At 45.8% G+C, this 19,609-nt stretch overlaps 1 pseudogene; it reads right to left on the bottom strand.

The window, feature by feature from the left end:
• Nucleotides 1–19,609, bottom strand: part of LOC141025539 (alpha-amylase/subtilisin inhibitor-like) — a 94,464-nt pseudogene that overhangs the window by 71,050 nt on the left and 3,805 nt on the right.

The raw sequence follows: 19,609 nt of genomic DNA on the forward strand, positions 1-19,609 counted from the left end.
TCGTGTTATCGTAGTATAGGTCATGGTGAGATTCAGACCTAATTAAGTTTGAGCGCATATACTATGCACGCATGCATGCATATATGAATCCCCGTCATTGGCTTGAAGTGTGGTGTAACATACATATGCATCATCAACCTAACCCTCACTCAGTGTGGGGATTTCTAGTTCAAAATCACGGTGCCACATCAAAGTTGTTCATTGTTACTCAAAAACACACCTCTCTATACATATGTTTGGGCCACACGCATGTAGTGGTTGTCTTCGGGGACTAGCTACTTGCGTGATTATTGGCGAGCTAGCCCATCTCCGGGGTCGCATGGACGGCCATCACTTTGACCAACAACAAGAGAGAGGTTGTACGACCAAGGTGGATTATTCTTGGTCCGTTTTACGATCCATCTTGGTGAGATATATGCCTCTCTGGCCCGCCGACTGAAAGTGTGTGTGGGGGGGGGGGTTGCTACATCGCACTTTTCTAGGTGAACCTCGGTTGGGGGGGGCATGCATTCATAGCTTAATTAGGATTCCCTTCGTGGCGACACGAGGGGGGTGGGGGCTGCTAGCTACTTCGCACTTTGCTAGGTGAACCTCGGTTGGGGGGGAGGGGGCATGCTCATAGCTTAGGATTCCCTTCGTGCCGACATGAGGGGGAGCTGCTAGCTACTTCGCACTTTGCTAGGTGAACCTCGGTTGGGGGGGCATGTGCATTCATAGCTTAGAATTCCCTTCGTGCCGACACGAGGGAGGGGTGGCTGCTAGCTACTTCGCACTTCGCTAGGGTGAACCTTGGTTGGGGGGGGCATGCATTCATAGCTTAGCTAGGATTCCCTTCGTGCCAACACGAGGGAGGGGGGCTACTAGCTACTTCGCACTTTGCTAGGTGAACCTCTGTTGGGGGGCATGCATTCATAGCTTAGGAATCCCTTCGTGCTGACACGAGGGAGGGGGGTTGCTAGCTCTACTTGACACTTTGCTAGGTGAACCTCGGTTGGGGGGCATGCATTCATAGCTTAGGATTCCCTTCGTGCCGACACGAGGGAGGGTGGCTGCTAGCTACTTCGCACTTTGCTACGGTGAACCTCGGTTGGGGGGGGGGCATGCATTCATATATAGCTTAGGATTCCCTTCGTGCCGACACGAGGGAGGAGGGGGGCTGCTAGCTACTTCGCACTTTTCTAGGTGAACCTCAGTTGAGGGGGAGGGGGCATGCATTCATATATAGCTTAGGATTCCCTTCGTGCCGAAACGAGGGAGGAGGGGGGCTGCTAGCTACTTTGCACTTTGCTAGGTGAACCTCAGTTGAGGGGGAGGGGGCATGCATTCATAGCTTAGGATTCCCTTCGTGCCGACACGAGAGGGTGGTAGCAAGCAATACCGTGCGCTTTGCGAGAGAGGTGCCACATCAAAGTTGCATTTGGTATTTGAAAATCAAACCACCCTTTTGATACATAAATTTGGTCCACATGCAAGTGTGTTCGTGTTCTGACCCTCTCCCGTGTCAATTTTCGCCAAATTTATGAACATTAGACAAGTCGGATGACGCAACAGACATGGTTCACTCAAACTAACCGTGTGCCACACCGGTGCACCTGTCACGCACACATCCGCATAGTACATTGGGCTCCACGAGGCTCCCCCTCTCAAAAATATCTGCCCGCTTCGAGGGTTTTTCTGTTTCATAACACACGGTTGTTATCTACGGACCGTGTGCGATGTTTCTTGTTCCCAATCCCGCCTGCATCGAAAATATCTGCCCGCCTCGAGGGTTTTTCTTTTTCATAACACATGGTTGTTATCTCCAGACCGTGTGCGATGCACTATCATCAAAATTTTCAATAGCCCGACATTTCACTCCCACGTTTGACTCCCGCGTAGTAAAATTTTCAGTACCGGCGTCATTTCCTCAAACACCCCGCGCCTCCCTCCACACACACACACACACACACACACACACACACACACACCAAAACCTCCTCGGGCGTGCGCGCGCGCGCACACACACACACTCCCTCGCTCGAAACCCTAGCAAAGTCCCCGCCATCGCTGCCGCCGCCGCAAGGCCTCCATTGTCAACATCTGCCGGTTTGCCCGTGCAGCTTACCCACCGAGCTCCATACCCAGGCCGCCTTGAGTTTCTTAGATGACGCCTGCCAAACGCCCCCTTTCCCACAGATCCCCATCCCCATCCTCATCCCCCACTCCAGAGCGTCGCAGTCTAAGCTCGGCTACTCTTCTCGTGGAGCTCGAGGAGCGACTAGCCCAAAAGAGGTGTATAGCGGTCTCTTCGCCCGACGTCGCCGAGGAAGCTGACGACCATTACTGCCGGCAGGCACTCAAGCAGCGGGCTAGAGTATGCGGGCATGTCTCGTCCGCCGGCTACGACATCGAGGTCATCAACAGCAACGCCCTGAGGTGGGTTGTGTCACAGGTTAAGTGGCCCACCCCAACCCCTCGGGTTCAACCACCGTCGATCTCATCCATGGCCCCGCCGCTGATCTCCTCTGGCTCGCTGTCAACAATTTTCCATTCTACATCGCCATCGAGCCCCTTTTGTCATTTCTAAAGGACACGTTCTGCGACGCTGGCTTGGGATCCCCAGCTTCCAAGTCAGGCCTCATCGATGACGACCACGAGGAGGGCACCCTCTCCGGCTCTTCCAAGGGGAAAGATCCCATCTGCTCTTCCAAGGGGAAAGCGCCCGTCTGCGACATCAGGGAGGGCACCCTACAGCCGTGCTCTTCCAAGGGGAAGGAGCCCATCTGCGACAACATGGAGCGCATCCAGGGTCCGTGCTCTTCCCACGGGAACGAGCCCATCTGTGACAAGTGAGGAAACCCATGATTTTTTTATTTTAGTTGTTCACAATGTGATGCTCTATATGTTCAATTATTTACTGTGCAGTACATTTCATCAATCCAGTTTTAAACACATCGATAGGAATGCATATATTTGCTTGCTGTTAAGCCTGTTATAGCTAGCATATGCCTCTTTTAAAGTTTTTTGATTTTTCGGTTGTTTGTAGTTAGCATATGTTCAGTTTCAAATGATATCTTTGGTTGTTCGTAGTATGCCTTGTTTATTCCAGTTATTCACAACGTGATGTTCTATATGTGCAAGTATGAACTGTGCAGTTCAATTTCATCAGTACCAGTTTCAACAATACCACTATGAATGACTACATTTGGTTGCTGCATCTTGTAGTTAACACGCCTTTCCATTTTTATTTAACCATAACCACTGTACTTAGACCGGCACAATACCAGTTTGAATGACCATATTTGCTTGTTGTTAAATGTTAAGCCTGTTGCAATTAGCACACCTTTCCACTTGTTTTGCTTTATTAGCGTGCTTAAACCTGCACACTGAAGCTATCTTTTGGAGATTATTTTGTCTGCCATGTGTAATTTTGGTTGATGTTTAGCCTATTGTGCTTAACATGCTTCTTGATGTACCTACACAGGACAATTTTGGGAACGACTGCTATTTTCCATCGAGGTTAGTTTCATCCCATGGCTTATATCTGCTCACTGTTCAGGATATCCGTAGCTGGTACCATATAGGCCGGCGGCTGATAAGGGACTAATCGGTGAATCGGTCTTTTAACTGAATATATCTGCAACCCATTTTTCCTTAGGTTAACTAGGGCCATATGTAATATATCTGAGGCTACATAGCAACATGCACTGTACTTAATGTCTAAATATTCAATCCTAGGCTACATAGCAACAAGGAAGAGTGTTACATTAATGTTCTAATGATGTCAAGATATACGTAGAAGAGCAGCAGCAGTAACAGCAACAACACAACCCTGTTTGGATACTCAACTTAGCTAGAGGTTAGAGTTAGTTTCTAGCTCATTACTAACCCTGAACTAACTCCATCCAAAGAGTTGTTTGGATGGCAGGGTTAGATTGACAATAAATGCACTAGGAGAACTAGCTCCAATTAGCACCTCTTGGGTTGGATACTAGTTTTTTGGGTGGGTTATAGATGCAACTAGCTCAAACTGGCCCTCATGTTTAGATATACTTTAGGGCTATTTGAGCCCGAACCAGCTCAAACTAACTGTAACCCGTGGATACAGCAGCAGATAATTTTTAAGAACGAACTAAACTCCTTCCGGACCATAATATAAGATGTTAATTCATCTAATATGTGAGTATATTGGATGTTATAAGATACTCCCTCCGTTCCTAAATATTTGTCTTTTTAGAGATTCAAATGGACTACCACATACGGATGTATATAGACATATTATAAAAGAGTGTTGTACTACATCATTGTGCAATTGCTGTTTATCTTCTAATATTAACTTGGTGCTTTTAGGTACATATGTCATTGGTAAAGATCCGCGTTTCGACCATTTCTGCGTATGGGGCAATGAGATATCGATGAACCAGCATCAAGTGAGGAAGCTGATAAAGATTGTTAGTAAAATGGGTCCAGAGATGGCAATTAAACTATTTGTTTACACTTTATCCAAGACAACAGCGAACTGCAGGATGGTAAGTAAGAACTCTGCAACCTTCTTCTTACTACCCATAATGAGTTGTGTTAGATGACAATGTGTGAAATCTTATTCCTTTGCAGTGGTTGCCAAAGCAGTTTACTCAAGATTACCTCTCAAACTACATGATTGGTGGGCATGCAAAGGTTAAAGTATTTCTACCAGAACACAATGATTATCTAGATGTTTTCATGAAGACCGTGAAGGATGGGCGGTCGGCCATCACAAGGGGTTGGACTAGAGTCGTGCATGCCTTCTGCATGGAGGAGGGCACAATATGGGCATTCCGCTTCACCTTGTTCAACAACCAGAATATATTTCACTCTTTCTTTACCGTCTTTAATAGTACAAGTATACAACTATGGTTCATCATTCTTTATTTGGTTCTTATGTAATTCTTGAACATATGTACCTATGAATCGAATAATGCATTGGTTGTTTGAACCTGATGGATATGAATAAAGCTGTAGCATACATTCAAATTCAAATCCAAATCCGAACAATTTGGAAAAGCAGCAATTAAATTACGGTGAAATTATGCTCTCCAGGTTGTTACGGCACACACGGTTGGTAAAACACAAACGTTTGCGATATGCACCATAATTCGAGACGGTTCACAGAGAGGAAACGTGTGCAAGCATGCACACAGTTGCCGTTTGCAAAGCGTGTGTGATGTCAGACAATATCACAAACGGTGCGGGAAAACTAAACATTTGTGTTAGTTGCCTTATCGTACACGATTCGCAACCATGAACTCTTTCTGATGAAGTATGCATCGTAAACGTTGCACCACAGAATAGCGTGTGCAATAGTTGTCGTGTACGATGATGTTACGACGGTCCGACATTTCGTAATCCTGTTCGACACTCGTACGACGATTAGCTAATCTTCTTAACAGTGAAGCGTTTGTGATGGGCCGCGCATCATACACGTTCTATAATAGTGAACCATTTGTGATGGGCCGCGCATCGTAAACGTAGCACCATGGAATACCGATTGCGATGGCAATGCAAGCAGAAACGAGTAGGAGTACTGTAGGGGACCTAACCCGACGGTTTTTGGGTTGTGTGGGAAGGACCCCCCTATCGCCCACACTCACTTGGCGACGGTTCCAAATGTCGTCACCGAAAGGGGTTTTAAACCGTTTGTTTAGGACCGATGCGCACCAGTATTTGTCTTGAACAAATATTATTTGAACTGTGTCTCTATCTTGATTTGGCAAAAAAAACTAGAATGATATAGACCATAAAGTGACCATGGTACATAGATATATGTTTGTTTCATGCTGTTATCCTGTCCACTTTACTACTGAACTAATTTACCAAAATGAGTTTCATATACAACATGGTAAACCTATGACGTGTCTGCTTGTTTCTCTTTTAGAATGCGGACAAAATATTGGAGAACAGTACCCCGTTATGCAATAGTAAAGGAAGTAATGCACATAAGGTTCAAGATAGTGAGACATCCCTGTTGGTCTCCAAGAAAGCTGATAAAAACTATCTTGATGACAGTGAGAGAACCCAAAAGTCCTGTCTTGATGTAGTGTTCTAGTTACTGGCCACTACTGCTGGCACAAGCTCTTCGAACTCGCTGCCTGAATCAGTTCATCTTCTTGAGTCTCAACTTCAAGTTGAAAGACATCGATCAGATGTGCTGCGACAGGAAGCTGAAGGACCGAGGAAGTCCCTGCAGAATTCAGATGCATACTTTTTGGTGCAACAACAAGCGCTGGAGGATTTAAGCGCCAAACACGAGAAAGTTAATAAGCTTGCTAAGCATCTTGCCAGAATTATGGGTATCCATGATATTGTTTCTTGAGCTCTTCTAGAGTGGTTTCAGTTCTGGACTTGTTTTGCTTCGGCGTTTATTTGCACTGGTCGCCAACTTTGACAACTAGTGTATATGATATGTTGCTTTGTTCCCTATATTTGCACTGGTGGCGAACTTTGATGCCCAGTGGATGTAATATGTGTAATAGCCGTGATAGCCTAGAGTAAGTTGCTTGCTTATTTATTTCCTTGTTGTCTTGTTTATTTGTTTGCTTGTAGTCAGTGTAGTTCTTTTTCCGCGGTTTGCTAGTGGCTGCCATAACCTATTTTTTAAAACTAGGCCACAATAACCATGGGCTACATATTTACTATAGTTACCATGGGCCTCCTACGGGCCATAGAATCAATGGCCCTTCTACGGGCCATAGCATCAATGGCCCGTCTACGGGCCATATGATCGATCGGCCAAACATGGGCCAATAACATACCGCATTATGGGCCGTAAACGGGCTAGATTTGGAATCGTCCGTTCATGGGCCGACCATAACGGGCCGTCGTTAATCGGCCGTATTTGATGACGCTACGAAAACGGCCCAACGGATTAACGGGCCGCAGATGGGCCGATTGTAACCACGGGCTGAATTGGGCCCACAAGCAGAAAAGGCCAGTAACGGGCCGTAAGTAACCGAATGCTGGAAATGAGCCCAAGAATAAATGGACCATGAGAAGGCCAAAAGATAACACGGGTTGGAAATGGCCCAATGGAATAATGTACCGTTAATGGGTATAAAGCGGTATACTGTTCATTGCGGGCCAGATTCACCACGGGCCATTAATGGGCCGAGAGTTACAAATGGCCTCGTATGGGCTGAAAGACATCATGAGCCATACATGGGCCGAAAGTTACAATGGGTTGGATCATATTGGACGGCCCAGATGAAGCTACTGGGCTTAATTCCGATAGGCCGTAACGGGTCGTGAGTTAGCGGGCCGTAAATGGGCTATATACGAACATGCCATTAACAAGCTTTCCGTGGGCCGGCCCGTTACCTTTTAACCAAGTCAAATGGGCCGGCCTTTTCACTGGAATGGGCCTCTGTTGGGCCGTGCCACGTGTCGACATATCATAGGCGCCTCCTGTCCAATGAATGGATGACATCTGTCCCAACGGTGAGGCAACAAGTGTTTCCTCCGGCCAATGAGAATTTTACACGTGGAAAATCCTCATTGGTCCGGGCTGTTAACGGGTTATCGGATCCAAAACCGGACCCGATAGCTTAACGGCGACCCGTTATGGCGGATGCCACATGTCGGTCACCCTTGACGAAAGCACTTCTACGACGCGCGATTTATCGTCATGGAAGTGGACACCTCCGTGATGATAATTTTGGTAATGTCCTGGAACACTTCTACGACAGCACAAATATGACTATCTTGATTTTCTCATAAAATTCTCATGGATGTACATGCTGAAGGGAATATGCCCTAGAGGCAATAATAAAGTTGTTATTTATATTTCCTTATATCATGATAAATGTTTATTATTCATGCTAGAATTGTATTAATCGGAAACTTAGTACATGTGTGAATACATAGACAAACAGAGTGTCCCTAGTATGCCTCTACTTGACTAGCTCGTTAATCAAAGATGGTTAAGTTTCGTAACCATAGACATGTGTTGTCATTTAATGAACGGGATCACATCATTAGAGAATGATGTGATGGACAAGACCCATCCGTTAAGCTTAGCATAATGATCGTTTAGTTTTATTGCTATTGCTTTCTTCATGACTTATACATGTTCCTCTAACTATGAGATTGTGTAGCTCCTGAATACCGGAGGAACACCTTGTGTGCTATCAAACGTCACAACGTAACTGGGTGATTATAAAGATGCTCTACAGGTGTCTCCGATGGTGTTTGTTGAGTTGGCATAGATCGAGATTAGGATTTGTCACTCCGAGTATCGGAGAGGTATCTCTGGGCCCTCTCGGTAATGCACATCACTATAAGCCTTGCAAGCAATGTGACTAATGAGTTAGTTACGGTATGATGCATTACGAAACGAGTAAAGAGACTTGCCGATAACGAGATTGAACTAGGTATGAGGATACCGATGATCGAATCTCGGGCAAGTAGCATACCGATGACAAAGGGAACAACGTATGTTGTTATGCGGTTTGGCCGATAAAGATCTTCGTAGAATATGTAGGAGCCAATATGAGCATCTAGGTTCCACTATTGGTTATTGACCGGAGATGTGTCTCGGTCATGTCTACATAGTTCTCGAACCCATGGGGTCCGGACGCTTAACGTTCGATGACGATTTGTATTATGAGTTATGTGATTTGATGATCGAAGTTTGTTCGGAGTCCCAGATGAGATCACGGACATGACGAGGAGTCTCGAAATGGTCGAGAGGTAAATATTCATATATTGGAAGGCTATATTCGGACATTGGAATGGTTCCGAGTGATTCGGGTATTTTTCGAAGTATCGGAGAGTTACGGGAATTCGCCGGGGGAAGTATTGGGCCTTAATGGGCTTTAGTGGAAAGGAGAGAAGGGCCACAAGGGGAGGCAGCGCGTGCCCCCATGGGCTGGTCCAAATTGGACTAGGAGGGGGCGGCGCCCCCCTCTTTCCTTCTCCCTCCTCCTCCTTCCCTCCTTCTCCTACTAGGAATAGGAAAGAGGAGGGGAATCCTACTTGGACTGGGGAGTCCTCGTAAGATTCCCCACATCTGGCGCACCCCCCTTGGGCCGGCTACCTCTTCCCTCCCCTCCTTTATATACATGGCCAGGGGGCATCCCAATAGAACATCAAAGTTTCTCTTAGTCGTGTGCGGTGCACCCCTCCACAGACACACCTCGGTCATATCGTCGTAGTGCTTAGGCGAAGCCCTGCGCTGGTAACTTCATCATCACCGTCGCCACACGGTCGTGCTGACTGAACTCTCCCTCAGCCTCAACTGTATCAAGAGTACAATGGACATCATCGAGCTGAACGTGTGCTGAACATGGAGGTGCCGTACGTTCAGTGCTAGGATCGGTCGGATCGTGAAGACGTACGACTACATCAACCGCGTTGATAAACGCTTCCGCTTTCGGTCTATGACGGTACATGAACACACTCTCCCCGCTCATTGCTATGCTTCTCCTAGATAGATCTTGCGTGATCGTAGGAAGTTTTTTGAAATACTACGTTACCCAACAGTGGCATCCGAGCCAGGTCTATGCGTAGATGTTATATGCACGAGTAGAACACAAAGAGTTGTGGGCGATAATAGGCATACTACTTACCAACATGGCATACTTTGATTCGGCGGTATTGTTGGATGAAGCGGCCCAGACCGACATTACATGACCGCGTTCATGAGACTGGTTCTACCGTCGTGCTTCGCACACAGGTGGCTAGTGGGTGTCTGTTTCTCCAACTTTAATTGAATCGAGTGTGACTACACCCGGTTCTTGTTGAAGGTTAAAACAACACACTTGACAAAAAATCATTGTGGTTTTGATGCGTAGGTAAGAACGGTTCTTGCTAAGCCCGTAGCAGCCACGTAAAACTTGCAACAACAAAGTAGAGGACGTCTAACTTGTTTTTGTAGGGCATGTTGTGATGTGATATGGTCAAGACATGATGAGACATAAATTGTTATATGAGATGATCATGTTTTGTAAAGTTATCGGCAACTGGCAGGAGCCTTATGGTTGTCTCTTTATTGCATAAGATGCAAGCGCCATGTAATTGCTTTACTTTATCACTATGCGATAGCAATAGTTGCAAAAAGAAATAGTTGGCGAGACGATCATGTGACGACACGTTGATAGAGATCAAGATGATGGAGATCATGGTGTCATGCCGGTAACGATGGAGATCATGAAGGTACTTTGGAGATGGAGATCAAAGGCACAAGATGATGATGGCCATATCATGTCACATATTTTGATTGCATGTCATGTTTATCTTTTATGCATCTTATTTTGCTCAGTACGACGGTAGCTTTATAAGATGATCCCTTACTAAAATTTCATGGTATAAGTGTTCTCCCTGAGTATGGACCATTGCGACAGTTCTTCGTGCTGAGACACCACGTGATGATCGGGTGTGATAAGCCGTACGTTCACATACAGCGGGTGCAAGCCAGTTTTGCACACGCAGAATACTCGGGCTAAACTTGACGAGCCTAGCATATGCAGATATGGCCTCGGAACACTGAGGCCGAAAGGTCGAATGTGAATCATATAGTAGATATGATCAACATAGTGATGTTCACCATTGAAAACTACTCCATCTCACGTGATGATCGGACATGGTTTAGTTGATATGGGTCACATGATCATTTAGATGACTAGAGGGATGTCTATCTAAGTGGGAGTTCTTAAGTAATATGATTAATTGAACTTTAATTTATCATGAACTTAGTCCTAATAGTATTTGCATAACTATGTTATATATCAATAGCTCGCGATGTAGCTCCCCGTTTCTTTTTGATATGTTCCTAGAGAAAAATAAGTTGAAAGATGATAGTAGCAATGATGCGGACTTGGTCCGTGATCTGAGGATTATCCTCATTGCTGCACAGAAGAATTATGTCCTTAATGCACCGCTAGGTGACACACCTATTGCAGGAGCAGATGCAGACGTTATGAACGTTTGACAATGCTCGGTATGATGACAACTTGATAGTTTAGTACACCATGCTTTACGGCTTAGAACCGGGACTTCAAAAATGTTTTGAATGCCACGGAGCATATGAGATGTTCCAAGAGCTGAAATTGGCATTCTAGACTCATGCCCGTGTTAAGAGGTATGAGACCTCTGGCAAGTACTTTGCCTACAAGATAGAGGAGAATAGCTCAACTAGTGAGCATGTGCTCAGAATGTCTGAGTACTACAATCTTAAATCACATGGGAGTTAATCTTCCAGATAAAATAGTGATTGATAAAGTTCTCTAGTCACTATCACCAAGTTACTAGAACTTCGTGATGAACTGTAATATGCAAGGGATAATAGAAACAATTCCCAAGCTCTTCACGATGCTGAAATCCGTGAAGGTAGAAATCAAGAAAAAGCATCAAGTGTTGATGATTGACAAGACCACTAGTTTCAAGTAAAAGGGCAAGGGAAAGAAAGGGAACTTCAAGAAGAATGGCAAGCAAGTTGCCACTCCCATGAAGAAGCCCAAAGCTAGACCCAAGCTTGAAACTGAGTGCTTCTACTGCAAAAGAAATAGTCACTGGAAGCGGAACTGCCCCAAATACTTGGCAGATAAGAAGGATGGCAAAGAGAACAAAAGTATATATGATATACATGTTATTGATGTGTACTTTACTAGGGTTCATAGTAGCCCCTGGGTATTTGATACTGGTTCAGTTGCTATGATTAGTAACTTGAAATAGGAGTTACAAAATGAACAGAGACTAGTTGAGGGCGAGGTGACGATGTGTGTTGGAAGTGATTCCAAGGTTGATAAGATCACCATCGCACAGTCCCTTTACCTTCGAGATTAGTGTTCAACCTAAAATAAATGTTATTTGGTGTTTGCATTGAGCATAATATGATTGGATCATGTTTATTGCAATACAGTTATTCATTTAAGTCAAAGAATAATTCTTGTTCTATTTACATGAATAAAACCTTCTATGGTCATACAATCAATATAAATGGTTTATTGAATCTCGATCGTAGTGATACACATATTCATAATATTGATGCCAAAAGATACAAAGTTGATAATGATAGTGCAACATATTTGTGGCACTGCCGTTTAGGTCATATTGGTGTAAAGCGCATGAAGAAACTCCATGCTGATGGGCTTTTGGAATCACTTGATTGTGAATCACTTGATGCTTGCGAATCATGCCTCATAGGCAAGATGACTAAGACTCCGTTCTCTGGAACAATGGAGCGAGCAACAGACTTGTTGGAAATAATACATACTGATGTATGCGGTCCGATGAGTGTTGAGGCACGCGGCGGGCATCGTTATTTTCTGACCTTCACAGATGATTTGAGCAGATATGGGTATATCTACTTGATGAAACATAAGTCTGAAACATTTGAAAAGTTCAAAGAATTTCAGAGTGTAGTGGAGAATCATCGTAAAAAGAAAATAAGGTTTCGACGATCTGATCGCAGAGGCAAATATTTGAGTTACGAGTTTGGCCTTCAATTAAAACAATGTGGAATAGTTTCAGAAACTCATGCCACCTGGAACACCATAGCATAATGGTGTGTCCGAACGTCGTAACTGTACTTTATTAGATATGGTGTGATATATGATGTCTCTTACCGATTACTACAATCGTTTTGGGGTTATGCATTAGAGACAGCTGCATTCACGTTAAACAGGGCACCATCTAAATCCGTTGAGATGACACCGTATGAACTATGGTTTAGCAAGAAACCTAAGCTGTCGTTTCTTAAAGTTTAGGGTTGCAATGCTTACACTACAGGAATCAGGCACTTTGCCGTCAGCCTTGGCTGACAGCAAAGGCATGGATGGCTGACGGCAAAGACCTTGTCGTCAGCCAGCAGACAGCAACATGTCCGGCGGAATAGGCTACGGCAAAGGCCTCCAGCGGATGGCAAAGCAGCAAAGGTATTTGTCGTCCGCTGACCGACGGTAAAGAGCCTGGACGGCACACGTGGCAGTTCAGGTCCGTTAAGTGGTTAATGGCATGCTTTGGCGTCCGCCAGCTGACGGCAAAGATGCAAAGGCCTTTGCCGTCCGCTAGCTGACGGCAAATCTGCCAAATAGGCTAGCCCCCTACACCCCAGGTTGCACAGGTAGCTGCCACGTGGCCACTTTGCCGTCTGCTGGCGGACCGCAAAGACCTTTGCCGTCAGCCAGCGGACGGCAAAGTGGCTATATAGCCCCTGGTTTTTCCTAAATTCATTCAATTTGACAGAATTTCACACATATATATATATATACACATTTCAACAATCATACCAACAATACGTTTCCAACAACATGAACATACATATATAAGTTTCCAACAACATCAACATATATATACAAGTTTCCAACAAAATTTCCAACAAGTTTGCAACAAGTTTCCGTAAAATAAAAAGGAATCACAAGCACAAGTAAAAGTTTGCAACAAGTTTCCATCAATGCTAGCTGCTTCCTCATCTCAAGAAAATCTGCAAATTTGGAAAGATGAAAGTTAGAAGAAGACGAAGACTAGCTAGAAGAAAAAGAAGAAGAAGAAGAAGAAGAAGCTCTTCTTTTTCTTCTTCTTCTTCTTCTTCTTCTTCTTCTTCTTCTTCTTCTTATTCCTTCTTCTTCTTCTAACTAAGGTAGGTAAAAATGCCATTTTTTTAGCTAAGGTAGGAAAATAAACTAATTATATGATAGTTTGGAGCTAAACCAAGGTTATTATGCCATTTTTTACCTAAGTGCGCTATTTATGTCAAAAATGAAGTAGCTAAGCTAATTATAGATCATTGTTGAGCTATCCAAGGTTGTTATGCCATTTTTTACCTAAGTGCGCTAATTATGTCATAAATGAAGTAGCTAAGCTAATTATAGATCATTATTGAGCTATCCTAGGTTGTTATGCCATTTTGACCTAAGTGCGCTAATTATGTCATAAATGAAGTAGCTAAGCTAATTATATATCATTATTGAGCTATCCTAGGTTGTTATGCCATTTTTTTACCTAAGTGAGCTAATTATGTCATAAATGAACTAGCTAAGCTAGCTATAGATCATTATTGAGCTATCCTAGGTTGTTATGCCATTTTCTAGCTAACGAAGCATTTGTTAAGCAAAACACTTGGGAAAACTTGCCATAATTCGGGAGGTGAAGGACCGGACGGGGTTGCGCCACCGCGAGACGGAGAAGGATCGGTCGATCCTTTGTGGGAGGCGTGCTGCACGAAAGATCATTTGCAATGTTTAGTTAGCATGATGCAACTGAAAGTGAATACTAGTAACTAATGACCATTCAAATGAAACTCACCGTGTCTGCTGTAGCAATCTGGGGCATCGGCGGAGGGGTCTGGCCGGTTTTCTCGCACACGGACTCCACATTTTGTTTTCACGAGTCAGTCATATTAGTTAGTAATGAAACGAACATCACGTGCATGATTTGGCTAGTATGCGGGAGAAACTTACCACGAGGAGCTCGTATAGGGCCCGGTGACCCGCGTCGTTTTGGTTCCTATCCGCCTCCAACAGAATAGCCGTTCTCTCCTCCATCTCTCTCACCTTCTCCTCCGCCTGCCTGCTTGCCTCCGCCACAAGATCCTTGGCCCTTGCCTCGATAGCGAGCTCCATAGGCCGTGGTCGAGGCCTCATCTCGGGAAGAGACTTCGTCTGGCGCTTCTTGATCTCCGGGAGACTTCTAGGACAACGTATGAGTCCATCCCCAATGGCTACTGAGCCATGTCTCCTCCCATCACCAGATAGCATCACGAGCTCAGGATCAAAAGGACTCTAGCTCGGGTTGAACTCCTCACCTTTCATCTTCTTCTCCCAGTCTCTGTACCTCACAAGCTTGTCGTGGGAGGAGATGTTGGTGGAGCTCTCTGGATGATCGAGGTCATCCTCCGAGAATGCCTTGGCCTTCTTGTACGGGGCACTATGGGCCATGGCATAGAGGTCGTACAACGGCGGCACCTCCTTCTTGTTGTGTCGCGCCTAAAAGAGAGGAATAGGGTAAATTAAAGCTAGCATGAAGAATGAAATTGCATAAATCGTTAAGGGCTCGAACCACATACCCAGTGATCCCCGTACTCAAACAGGTTGGAGCTCCCTTGATGGTGCGACACACCTTGCATCTGGGCACGCTTGTCCCTATTCTTGTTGTGGACGGCTAGCCATTGGGGAGAGCACCACTCATCCACCAACCTCTCCCAACAGTCCATCTTATCCGCACACCATCTCGGGGGCGCCTAAGTTAGACAAAGATAAATTTCAGCACTATGCCTACGAATCAAATCAAGGAAACTAGTACAAGGCCTTATGAATAGGTAATTACCTTCATGTACTTGTCCTTACTCACATACTCTCCCAATAGGTAATTACCTTCATGTAATAGTCTCGAACACACTGCACCCGAGCCTCGTGTCGTAGGTTCTGAAGTAGGCGCTTGCACTCGGCTTCGAGAACCATAGCCGCGTCCGCCTCGTGTTCCTCAAGACACCTGTAGAAGGTCTGCAATCAAACAAGGAAACACTGATTAGTACAATCACTAGGTACTATTGATTTTTAATTCTGTAAAGTAGAAATTACCCAAAACCGCCGTCTCACAATGTCGGCCATCGTCTCGCACACGACACCGTCGACCATCTCCCCCGGCGGGGCCGGGGCAGCCTCGTATAGCTCCCAGGTCAGTGCTAGCAGTGGAAGCTCACCCTCACCGGGCAACGTGACCCACCCCGGGAAGTGGTGCCGGACTAGAGTACCAAGGACCTGGTTGGGCCTCGGACCTTATCTGCGTGTATCCAACCCCTGCAGTCTGACAAGGCCAACACATTAGATATTAATTTGAACAAACATGAAGGCAAAAGGTTAAAAAAAAACTAAATGCACTTACTTCTCCCCGTTAGGCTGAATCAACCACCTTTGGTCGCGGGTTGCCGGCACGGACGGTAGCTTAGTACCACCACGCAGGTAGACCTTCTTTCCCTCCTCAACCAGCTCGCCCTCGCTGTAGCTATCCTCAGATAATGTCTCCTCGACATCATCACCATGGTCTCTAGTCTCCGGAGTCACGTGTGACGAGGACTCTGGGACCGTAGTCTCCTGGGAGGAAGACTGTGGAACCCGAGTGTCCTGGGAGGAAGACACTGGGACCCGAGGCTCATCAACCCGAGGCTCGGAGCCAGAGGCTCGTCGACTCGAGGTTCGTGGACCGGAGTCCGACATGGGTCTAGGTCAGACGGGTCCACCTGAGATAGAGCACTCCGGTGGTCCGGAGACTCAGCGGGGGGTGGCGGCGAGGAAGGCAGAACAACCTTCCTACCTCTCCCAGCGCCCTGTCCACCTCTACCTCCACCCCTCTTCTTCCCCCGACCTCCTCTCCCGGCCGAAGAAGAAGCGCCCGCCGAAGGTGCTGGGGGTGTATGCATTCTGTCTACCAGCACTCTCCGAAGGTTCTGGGGTGGAATAACAACACCCCTCCCACGCACCGAGGTAGGAGGCTCGGAGCGCTCTCGACCCAAGCCCACCATCTGTCAACACCTGCAATGACAAAGAGTAAACGGAATTAGTACAACATAAACATAATAAAAAAATTAGTGTGTATCATCATCATGAACATAATAAAAAATTAAATACCTAATAACATTAACTAATTAATATCGGGGTGTCGGTGTCGGGGGTGCCGTGTCAGGATCTCGGGTTGTCGTGTCAGGAGTCGGGGTGCCGGTGGTGTCGTGTCGGGGTGCTGTGTCGGGGTTGGGGTGCCCCTCGGCAACCCTCGACCATCGGCAACCCTCGGGGGCCGGGGTGTCGGTGGTGTCGTGTCGAGGGTCGAGGGGTCAGGATGTCGGGTTGTCAGGGTGTCGTGTCAAGGGTCGAGGGGTCGGGGTGTCGGGGTGTCGTGTCGAGGGTCGAGGGGTCGGGGTGTCATGTCGAGGGTCGAGGGGTCGGGGTGTCGGGTCAGGGGTCGGGGTGTCGTGGTCGGGATGGCAAATCCTCGACCCCACAACGACCCTCGACCCCTTGACCCTTGACACGACACCCCGACCCCTCGACCCTCGACACGACACCCCAACACCTCTTCTTCTTTTACTTCATTTTTTCATCTTTCTTGCTTATTCTTAAAAAAAACTACCTAAACTAATTAAACTAAATAACTTAAACTAATTAAACCTAAACTAACTAAACTCAAAAACCTAAACTAGATAACCTATACTAATTAAACCTAAACTAACTAAACTAGAAAACCTAAACCAATTAAACCTAAACTAACTAAACTAAACAACCTATACTAATTAAACTAAATAACCTAAACAAATTAAACCTAAACCTAAACTAAAAAACCTAAACTAACTAAACTAAAAAACATAAACTAATTAAACCTAAACTAATTAAACTAAATAACCTAAACCTAAACTAAAAAATAGAAGAAAAAAACAGAAAAAAGGAGACGCAGGGGCTCACCCTGGGGGAGGGGGCGGCGGCGACGGGTCGGGGAGGGGGCGGCAACAAGGCGCGGTGGCAACAGGGTGGGGAGGGGGCGGCGAAGGGCGGCGCTCCTCGAGGGCGGTCCACCGGCGACTGCGGCGGGGAGGCGGCGGCAGGGAGGCTCAGGAGGGGGGTGGGAGGCAGGGAGGGGGCACCGACCGGGCGAGGGGCGGTGATGGAGAGGTGGTGGGCCGTAGGGGTGGCGGCGGTGCTCGTCAGGCGGAGAGGAGAGGAGAGGAGAGGAGAAAGAGATAGGGCGACGGCGGGGGCAGGGGCCGTTAAGTTATTTTGAAGCTTTGTCGTCGGCAAGCTGAGGGCAACGGACGCTTTGCCGTCCGCTGGTGGATGACAAATAGGGGGCTCGTTAGGGCTTACCAGCAAGTGGGCCCAACACCCTCTTTGTTGTCAGCTAGCGGACGACAAAGAAGCTTTGTCGTCAGCTAGCTGACGGCAAAATGCTGGCTGATGGCAAAGCCTTCCTTTGTCGTCCGCTGCCTCTTTGCCGTCGGCTTTCCGCTAGCTGATGGCAAAGCCTTTCTTTGCCGTCAGCTAGCCGACAGCAAAGATGGGGCGGATGGCAAATCTTCTGATTCCAGTAGTGTTATGTGAAAAAGTTTCAGCCTGATAAGCTTGAACCCAAAATCGGAGAAGTGCATCTTCATAGGATACCCAAAAGAAATTGTTGGGTACACCTTCTATAACAGATCCGAAGGCAAGATCTTTGTTGCTAAGAATGGATCCTTTCTAGAGAAGGAGTTTCTCTCGAAAGAAGTGAGTGGGAGGAAAGTAGAACTTGATGAGGTAATTGTACCTTCTCCCGAATTGGAAAGTAGTTCATCACAGAAATTAGTTCCAGTGATTCCTACACCGATTAGTAAGGAAGCTAATGATGATGATCATGAAACTTCAGATCAAGTTACTACCGAACCTTGTAGGTCAACCAGAGCACATTCCGCACCAGAGTGGTACGGTAATCCTGTTCTGGAAGTCATGTTACTAGACCATGGCGAACCTACGAACTATGAGGAAGCGGTGATGAGCCCAGATTCCGCGAAATGGCTTGAGGCCATGAAATCTGAGATAGGATCCATGTATGAAAACAAAGTGTGGACTTTGGTTGACTTGCCCGATGATCGGCAAGCCATTGAGAATAAATGGATCTTCAAGAGGAAGACGGAGGCTGATAGTAGTGTTACTATCTACAAAGCTTGAATTGTCGCAAAAGGGTTTTTTGACAAGTTCAAAGTGTTGACTACGATGAGATTTTCTCAGTCGTAGCGATGCTTAAGTCTGTCCGAATCATCTTAGCAATCGCCATATTTTATGAAATCTGGCAAATGGATGTCAAAAACTGTATTTCTTAATGGTATTCTTAAAGAAGAGTTGTATATGATGCAACCAGAAAGTTTTTGTCAATCCTAAAGGTGCTAACAAAGTGTGCAAGCTCCAACGATCCATCTATGGACTGGTGCAAGCATCTCGGAGTTGGACTATACGCTTTGATGAGTTGATCAAAGCATATAGTTTTATACAGACTTGCGGTGAAGCCTGTATTTACAAGAAAGCGTGTGGGAGAACTACAACTTTTCTGATAAGAATATGTGAATGAAATATTGTTGATCGGAAATAATGTAGAATTTTCTGGAAAGCATAAATGAGTGTTTGAAAGGAGTTTTCTAAAAGAAAGACCTCGGTGAAGCTGCTTACATATTGAGCATCAAGATCTATAGAGATAGATCAAGACGCTTGAGAAGATTTTTCAGTGAGTAAATACCTTGGTAAGATTTTGAACTAGTTCAAAATGGAACAGTCAAATAAAGAGTTCTTGCCTGTGTTGCAAGGTGTGACGTTGAGTAAAGACTCAAAACCCGACCACGGCAGAAAATAGAAAGAGAATGAAAAGTCATTCTCTATGCCTCAGTCATAGGTTCTATAAAGTATGCTATGATGTGTACCAGACCTATTGTGTACCTCACCATGAGTTTAGCAAGAGGGTACAATAGTGATCCAGGAGTGGATCACTAGACAGCGGTCAGAATTATCCTTCGTGGAATAAGGAAATCTTTCTCGGTTATGGAGGTGACAAAGAGTTCGTCGTAAAGAGTTACGTCGATGCAAGCTTTGACACCGATCTGGATGACTATAAGTCTCGATCTAGATACATATTGAAAGTGGGAGCA

This window comes from Aegilops tauschii, chromosome 6, assembly GCF_002575655.3.
Source record: "Aegilops tauschii subsp. strangulata cultivar AL8/78 chromosome 6, Aet v6.0, whole genome shotgun sequence".
NCBI classification, from domain to species: domain Eukaryota; kingdom Viridiplantae; phylum Streptophyta; class Magnoliopsida; order Poales; family Poaceae; genus Aegilops; species Aegilops tauschii.